Raw genomic sequence first — 8,485 nt, forward strand, 5'->3', positions numbered from 1 at the left:
ACGAAATTCAAAATGCTCTATCTTAAAGACGGAAAATGCTATCGAGCTAAAAATCGTCAAAAAGATATATATTAAGGACGTGTAAAAGCCAGTGGAGGATAAAAACTCAGGGGTCTTGCGATTCTTGATTTTAGAATTTTGATGACGTCACGTGAAAACCAAGAATTCAAACCTAATTTCTCCTCAAAACAACAGTACTAAATCAGCAAGCAGGTCAGGAGATATAAGGAAGTGATCACTAAAAGGAATCGAACATGCATTGACGCAGTGGCAAATTCCCCCAACTTTCATTATAAGAAATGCTTAGAGACCAGAAAGGAGAATTTGTATGTGTTCAACAGGGCTGCACTAAAGTTATTGACAACGAGGCAGCCGGGCCAAGAGGCGAGCCTGACTCGGCGGCAGAATCATACACAGGGCGAAATGACACTTTTAAGGTTTCTTAAAGATAACTTAAAGGTACAGTAAAGAATCATTTCCTGTACCTTTAAGTTTATCTTAAATTTCTTAAATGTTTCTTTTCTTAATCTTTAAGTGGATCACTTAAATTCAGTAATGAACCATTTAATGCATCTTTAAGAAATGTACTTAAAGATGCATTAAATGATGTTTTAAGAAATTTTAAGTGATAAATTAAAGGAATTAAAGGAAATCTTTAAGATGCCTGGACGCATTAAATGTGACTTAAAGGTTAAGGAATGGTCGCGTTTAAGTGACTTAAAGCGTTTAACTTAAAGGACCAGTTAAGACTGCTTTAAGAACATTTAAGTGGCAGCTTAAAGAACAAGAAATGAATCTTTAGGATACTTTGCCACATTAAATGTCACTTAAATGTAATGGGAGGTTAACCTTAATGTTCAAAGAGACTTTAAGTGGCAGCTTAAAGAACTGGAAAGGAATCTTTATGATTCTATGCACCATTAAATGTCACTTAAATGTAATTGAAAGATAACCTTTAAGTTAATTTAAAAATGTTTCACTTAAAGGGCCAGTAAGGAAAGATATCACTCTTTCAGATACGATGACACATCTAATGTCCATTAATTTTAATGTCAGGGAAAGATAACCTTTTACTGATCATGAGTTATTTGAATGTGATGTACATCATCATTAATGTACATCTGGGATCTGTAAAGAGTACAATCCAAAAGCAATGAATGTGCAAGTTAACATCAAGGGAATCTTCTTGCAAGGACCTTCTTAGCATTATGTTCACTAACACAAATATAAATTATTCATGTAAGATTTCAAAGTAATAATAGTTTATTGTCTCTGTAATTCTTTTAATACAAACCTACATCAATAACTAAGGTGTTGACAGGTCTACTTTTGTTGTTTGTTGTAATTACAAAACAATCACAGTAACAATTATCTCCATAAACTCAAAAATTCTTCATATAAAGATAGATTCAATTTATATTGTAACTGTTTGTGTTACTCGAATACCGGTGGGTGACCCTGCCTGGCAGAAATAAATACTCCTGTCAAATATAATAATTAAAAAATAAGTGAATGTTTGTCCAGCAGTAGCAATGAAATAAATATTTGAGAGAATGTTCAGGCTCCCGCTCAGAGCCTGAATTTTTTTTCAGGTTTTCAGTAGTATGGCCGCATTTGCATCTCTCAAATATTTATAATAATTCAACTTTTCCAATTTAGCTCTATAAATGAATAATATATTTATGTCCTAAATTATTAAAAAATATGCTAAATGTAACTGTTCCAATCATTTTTTTAATGATAAATAAACATACAATATTTGTAACACATATGTTGCAAATTGCTTTATTTCAGTCTATGAAAGCTTAAAGGTTCCTAGTCAGCATCTGCCATCAATGGCATCGAATTCATAAAAATGTATGGTGAAGTGAAGCCTTATTGCATTGCTACAAGTTGCGCTATTGGGAGTCTGTTTAATTACCCTGAGCACTGAGTTTTATGGTGAGCCTTTTCATTTAGACGTGCTCCCAGAAAAATATAATACAGAATTCTTGCATGTAAACAAAAAAAAAAGTGTAGCTGACTAGGGTCCTTTAAAGAAAAAAAAACTGTCAAGGTAAGTTTGATGTATATATCTTGGAAAATAATCATTAACAAAAACCTCTGTAATTTTCAATTTCTACTGAAAAGACATACCAGTATTGCTCCTATTGATAATCTATCAGATATGTCAAATATTTCAAGAAAATATAATACTGTAAAATGTCATAGTCCCATTTAAGCTCTTTAAGAACTTCTTTCTGCTTGTTCCAATTTCTCAACATGGTCTAATGCCAAGGCTCCTTTGGTTAATCCCTACAAACAAAAATGATCATCACCATGTCAACACTTGATAAAAAATATGTTTTTATACCATGCCAGGGAGGCGGACACCTCTCTAAGACAGACAGTTGAGGCCGGTCCAAATAGTGCCAACCTTACAGAGAGTTGATTGTATAACATACATTGTACAGTAACTGTTCTAATTGTTAACATCTAGGCTCCTTGATTGTAAATGCTTTTTATTCAATATTGTTTAAAAACACTGACAGCCTCAAACCACCACATTCCCATAGTAGTGTATGTTAAAATTGTAGTGTCCCAAAAGGTAAAGAAGTATGGCTTAGTTAGTGTAAGAAGTGGACAATAACAAGGTCCTGATTGAAGTTGTTTTAAAAAATATATAATTTTGGATAAATGGTCAATTTGCTATGAGATGTTGACCAAGCTATACATAGCCAGGGCTGTCACCAAGATTTGATGTTTCATGGCTCTACTAGCTATGGGTTAGTAGACAGCGAACTGAGCAGCAAAGCTGCAAGCAGCTAACAGTTTTGGTTCTATTATTCTGTGTAATTACACTGGTCTCATGTTGATATTAGCCTGGAAAATCTATGGCCCCTGGCCTTAGAAGAACAGCTCCCTGTAACCGACTGTGGGTCAACTGTCAGCCAACAGGTTACCGACACGCCACCGACAGTCTACTGACAATTTTTCCAAAACAGAAATTTTACTTTTACAAAGTTCAATTTGTAATAAATATATCGGTTGTTGAATAAGCGCCGCATTTCGGACAAAAAAAGTTAATAAGCGCGGCCCCCGAATAAGCGCCACAGTCCCGATGCGGCGCTAATTCGAGGAAATCTGTTTTGCTAAAAACTGCACTACAAAGCAACTCTAATGCAAACTGGACATTTCGTTTCATCAAAAGCGATGTTTTGCAGTTTACAGTGATGGTTTTACCGCTCGCCCATTTGTTTTCTATTAAACATTCTTACAATACGTAAATGTTGTGATGGCCGCGAACTTTGCTAGGACAGCTAGCGCCACTACTCTCTTCAGAAGAGACGAATACTGACAATCAGAAGATGCTACTTTCGATAACTGTAAAATAAAAAGCGCCGCCCTCAAATAAGCGCCGCACTTGAGGTGGGAAAAATTTAATAAGCGCCGCGGCGCTTATTCAAGTAAATACGGTATATGATAAATGGTGAAATATAATTTTATAGAATATACACTATGTGCCATAACAACTGTGATAGAAAGTTAGTATATTGGGAAAAACATGAATTGTTTTTATTTATTATTTTTCTCATATTTGTGAGATTTTTACAAAGATTTCTATGCATGGTAGTTACCGGGTAACTCAGGTTATGCCCTGGTCAACAACTCATAACCCAACTGTTCAAAAGTACACTTAAAAAAATTGAATGAACTTGGATTAATGGCAAAGTTCAGGAAATATTTTTTTTTGGAATGCAATGCAGGGCTAGCTGTCACTATAGAGCCAGGGGCCGCAGATTTCTTGGGCAAAAATACATATTAACATGAGCCCAGTGTAGTTATACTGTAAAACAAAACCAAACCTCTTTGCTTCTTACAATTTTGCTGTTCAGTTCCCTGCTCTGAGAATGCTAGCTAAATTGTTGTTTACTCTAGTTTTCATGTTGGGCAAATCTTTTCAAGATTTAGTGGCAACTAGTGTGTTTCCAGTGAAACCTCACCTCTCCTTTCCTGCCTTGTTGCCTGCATTTTTTGCTTTGTTTGGACATAGCCACAGCACTCGAGTGCCCCTAAAAATAAAACGTATATTTTTTTAGATTTGGTAAATCAAATACATGAAAAAATTATAGTAAAGAATCAACACTTTTACCATCATTAGCATGCCATTCTCAAGACATACAATAAAATTAAATATGCGATGAGATTAAAGTAAGACAATTACAAGCAAGAACACTTACCTCAATTTAGGCCTTTTTCCATATATTCAGTTTTTGTCTCTTGATTACTCTTACTAGTGTGTTTACATTTCTTGCTGAGTTGCATGACTGTCAACTAAAGCAAAAAACAAAAAACAAAATTCTAATTGCCTCAATGATTCAGACGTTTTATACATGGAAAATACACTAGATGTAATCATCTGGTAACACTGTTTTTCATTTTATTAAGATGCCTTGGACTTAAAAATCACCTTTCTATCCTTTTCTGGATGAGGTGAACCTTTTTTTTGGAAGGGCAGAAAGATGATAGTAAATTGCCCTGACAAACAAATTAAAGCCAACTGCAAACAAACCATGTCAAGCTAACTGCAAGGAAACCAGGCTGAACATTACTAAACGCAAACTAATGACATTACTAAACGCAAACTAATGACATTTTTTCATTTTGCATATATGCATTGTTTTCAATTTCTCTTGGGACAGCAAGAGATATTAAAAGCAATGCTTATAAATGTAAAATTTTGGAGGGACAGCAAAGAGTGTTGTGTTGAAAATGGCCTATAGGGCAGGGCTCAAAATAATGGCCGGTCAGTGGACAATGTCCAGCCAAGATGACAATTTGTCCGGACAAAGTTTCAGTTTGCTGGTCATTTTGACCGGTCACGTACATGGCTTTGAGAATGATAACTGATGACCAGAAGGGTATTAGAAAGTGATCTATTCATAAAAGTTGTAGCTAAAACAGCAGAAATGAGGGGTAGTTTAAAAGTCCTATTTTCAATATTTTGACCGTTCAGAAACGACACATGACCGAGCTAAAATCTGTCTGGCTGGACAACATGACCGGCAACTGTCCGAAAATTATTTTGAGCCCTGTGGGGCCAGCATCCTCTAGATGCAACCTAATGATCCTGTGATGAATATTCAACTAAAGTTTCCTAAGAATTAAAAAAGGATGATGTTAATAATGTCCCTCTGTTCTGAACTCATATACTCAGGACCTTTCTCCTCAGCCGTTTGGTCTATGGCCCTCGCCACCTTTCTTACCCTTCCCCACCCAAAACACCTCACTCCTTCCTCCCTAAATATGAAATAGACAGGGCAATAAGAAATTTCCCTGAAGTGTCCCTTCTGTGTCTATCAGAAAACTTTTCGTGATTTTGTCTATAAGAAATTCGGTGTCTGGCATTAATAATTAATTAGCAGAAAACAGAATGCAAACTTTACACTCAAGGCTAGCCTACTACGCACTCTGCATTTTGCACTCTGCAGTCTGCAAATGTCAGACACTGAATATATTTTTTTAAGAAAACACAAAGAAGCCATAATAAGTTCAGATTTATAACATGATTTCTCAATACAAAGATTCAAAATTACACTGTTTGCTGTCAGTGTAATAATGCAGTGCTAATATTTTCCAAAACAAAATCATCATTTGTTTAGTTTAGCTTATCTAAGATAAAGTGTTTTAAGCCTTCAGTTCAAAATAATGCTAAAATCAGGACACTGTTCCTCGATATAGAATAGAATCCACAACCGCAGCCAACAACAGTTAAATTTAGGCTTCCTGTGTGACTCTGGCATATAAAACTAGACTGCCAGACTCATGACTGGGCTGAATATAACGACCGATCAGTTATAAGCTGACTATAAACATCTGAAAGCAAAATTATAATTCCATAAGATACACGGAACATTCATTTTGTTTTGAATATATATTAAATGGTGTACATTCGGTAATTAATAAAGTAAACTGGTGATATAACACAAAATGAAGTTCAAACACTTACCCGACAGCTTTTCAGAACTTCGACTTTTTGTTTCTGCGAGTCATCGATTCCCTTGTGTCGTGTTTTGGCTCATTTCTTTCAGGCGATTCAGCTCTTACAGTACTTCACCGAGCATTCTCTTCGCTAGCTTGCATTTCTACAGTAATTTCTCGTTTTCGACTGGTACTTCTTTGATTTTTGCAGCGTTTCTTCGAAAAGATCATTGCACTCCTCTTTGATCTCCGCCATGATCGCCGAAATAACGTAACGTATTTCAAGATTTTGGCGCTCAAATATGAATTATTGCTGATGTCTTGGGGAGAGGGTGAGTAGGGAACGTTTTTCGCCGGCGTTGGCGTTCTCCAGCGTACCATCTTTAAATATATCAACAAAAAACACAGGAAGATAATTTTTTTCGTTTATTTAAAGTAAATAAGCATTCGGAAAAAGGAAAGAAATAGGGTAGGTGGGCAGATAGACTAAAGATTAATATTTCTACCCCGGGGACGGTCGGTATTATATTCGTCCTTTCCCCAGTCTTCGGGCGGCAAATTTATGCAGAAGGATTTGGCGCCAAGAATCACGCTTTTTCGAGGGGTAGTAGCTGGGGATATCATTTAGATGTTATGTGCAAACAAAATTTGTTTCAACTGACTTCATCTACTTTTTTCTTGTGTTTTAAATCATTTACTTTTTCTCTTAGTGTGGAAAAATATGTATTATCAAAGGTTTATGATCCAATCACCGGATAGTGTAATTTAACTGACGTCCCACCCCTGGATAAAATAGTTTTGATTCGCGCGTAAAAGAGTCATTTCGCGCGAATCTCTTGTTTGTTGGAGGCCAGAGCGAAATGCAGTCAAAGCAATGCGTTGTGCGTCCACATCATTGTCAGGAAAGCTCTTCATGGTCCACCTTTCGGCTTTCGGAGGCATCATTCTACTGGGGACAAATTCTACTGGGGTCAAAACTGAAATGGAAGCGCGAAGTGACGACTTCAAGCAGTTGAATTCCCGGTGAATTTCGTTAGCTTCGACGAGTGCTCAAATATTTATTCATGCGAATTATCGATCCGGTTATTCCGATTTCCGGCGATTTCTAGCTTCTCGATGCTGTATAACCATTTTGAAAGTCATTATAGTGAAATGCTGTTCTAGTGGAAGATTTCACTCCTCACAAGATGGCAATCTGTATGGATCGGTATCAAATACATTGTTGATTTTGTTTCGGCGACTTGAAATGGGGAATTACAGCGACAGTAGACACCGAACGGGTGCCGTACATCGACAATCGCTTTGCTTTTCAAAAATGTCTCGAGGTCTTGCAGTTGGTACAGATTTCTTTTACGCACGCAAACAAAATTGTTCTGTCGTCGATCGGTGGTGAATGTCCGTTTTGGTCTGTAGTACTGAAGCACGTGGTCCTCAGTGAAAGCTGCTGGCATGCATGTATGCAACCAGGAAAATATTAGTCGCGTCTGTTTATAGGAGTTTTGACATTGTGGATCATTCATTCTTTAAATCATTCACGAGTGAGGAGGATTCCAGGTAAGTTTGTTACATGCATTGTTTTATTAAACGAACGATAATGCAACAGTGTATTATGTTGTGTGACATTGCATGACCATTGTGTGACCTTTATGATTGTTTCAGATAACCTGCAAAACTATCGTTTTAATTAGACCTGTACTATCGTGGTTAGTCTATAAATGATGGTTACAGATAACTTGCAACACTTTCGCTTAAATCCATGACGAGCTAAGCTCTCAAAAAAAATTTCTGTCCAGGAGGTATTTTATTTTTTACGGCATGCCAGGAAATTTGAAATGAAACCAGTGTGATTGTTAGGATATGTTGGTGTGTCACGCAGTTTTTGCTTTGGCAGTTTTTTCATACAGTTTGATGTAACCTGCAAATCTAATACTGCCCGCTTATATTTTTCATCAGTACTGGTGGGTGGCACACCTTACACAGTTCGATGTCACCAGTAATACTAATAGAAGAGCTGCGCGTAATATTTACGTATTTAATCGATTAAGCGCCCAACCTCGAATAACTGCCCACCTCGAATAAGCACCCACCCTGTAGGTAGGAAAAGTTAATAGACGCCCAGCCTCGAAAAAGTGCCCACTCAACCCCACCCCCCCCCCCCCCAACCTCCCTTTAAAAAATACTGAAGTGCACAAGGGGAATACTTTGATTATTATTGACATTGAGATTGAAATTGACTAAGTACTACTAAGAGGGTTCTCCGAAGACCGAGTTTTCTTAGCATTTTATAGACACTTTCAATGAACAGTTGCTTTGTGCAACTTCACGTTTTATTATTTTTCATTGTTTTGTTGTAAAACAAACTTTCTACTTTCAAGAAATGGCGAAAATGTAATAAGCGCCCAGCCTCGAATAAGTGTCCACCACGAATAAGCGCCCACTCTCAAGGTCCAAAAATTTAATAAGTGCCAGGGCGCTTGATCGAATAAATACAGTACTTCATAGGAACTGGTGGTTGGCAAACCTC

At 36.8% G+C, this 8,485-nt stretch overlaps 1 long non-coding RNA gene across 1 annotated transcript; it reads right to left on the reverse strand.

Moving 5' to 3' along the window:
* Nucleotides 1–2,037: 2,037 nt before the first annotated feature.
* Nucleotides 2,038–6,289, reverse strand: LOC144631073 (uncharacterized). The gene is made up of 4 exons (XR_013566668.1): nt 5,990–6,289; nt 4,221–4,314; nt 3,984–4,052; nt 2,038–2,295 (listed from the first exon to the last, which is right to left on the reverse strand). It is a non-coding gene; the product is annotated as an uncharacterized LOC144631073 (long non-coding RNA).
* Between the last annotated feature and the right edge of the window lie 2,196 nt (nt 6,290–8,485).

Source organism: Oculina patagonica, chromosome 11 (assembly GCF_052425735.1).
Source record: "Oculina patagonica isolate OP01 chromosome 11, crgOcupat, whole genome shotgun sequence".
NCBI lineage: Eukaryota > Metazoa > Cnidaria > Anthozoa > Scleractinia > Oculinidae > Oculina > Oculina patagonica.